Raw genomic sequence first — 568 nt, 5'->3', positions numbered from 1 at the left:
ACAGGCTTGAGCCACCACACCTGGCGAGCTTGTTTTGATCTGTGACTGGCGGCCTGGCTCTAATGAATGAGGTCGGTCAGATTTCTCTCCCAAGAAACCAGCGGGAAAGGAGCGACACCGCATGGGGAGACGACAGGAAAGGCCGAGGCAATGCCCCTCCGGGCCTGGACACAGGCAGAAAAGAGCCAGCGAGACGAGGCCGGGCTGGCAGAGGAGCCTCCGTGCCTGACGGTTTCCAGGTCTCCCGGGCCACACCTGTGCTGTCCTGGGGTCACCGTGACTCCACATCCTGGCGACACTCGCACTTACAGCAGTCCAGTCTTTGCTCCTCGCAACGAGGAGTCCTGACTAGAGTGCCTGCCTCATGGCAGGAAGGTCACAGCGCCAGCGCCATCCACCAGCAACACTGGGAGATCAGACTGGGCACGGGACTCCCACCTGTAATCCCAGGACACTGGGAGACCATAGTGGGAGGTCACTTGAGGTCAGGGGCTCAACACCAGCCTGGGCAATAGAGTTGAGACCCTGTCTCTGCAAAAGATTAAAAATAACTTTAAAAAAGGGGGGG

The sequence above is a fragment of the Carlito syrichta genome, unplaced genomic scaffold (genome assembly GCF_000164805.1).
Source record: "Carlito syrichta isolate Samal-C Ts95f unplaced genomic scaffold, Tarsius_syrichta-2.0.1 Scaffold305742, whole genome shotgun sequence".
NCBI classification, from domain to species: Eukaryota; Metazoa; Chordata; class Mammalia; order Primates; family Tarsiidae; genus Carlito; species Carlito syrichta.
Note: the sequence above shows the minus strand (reverse complement) of the source record.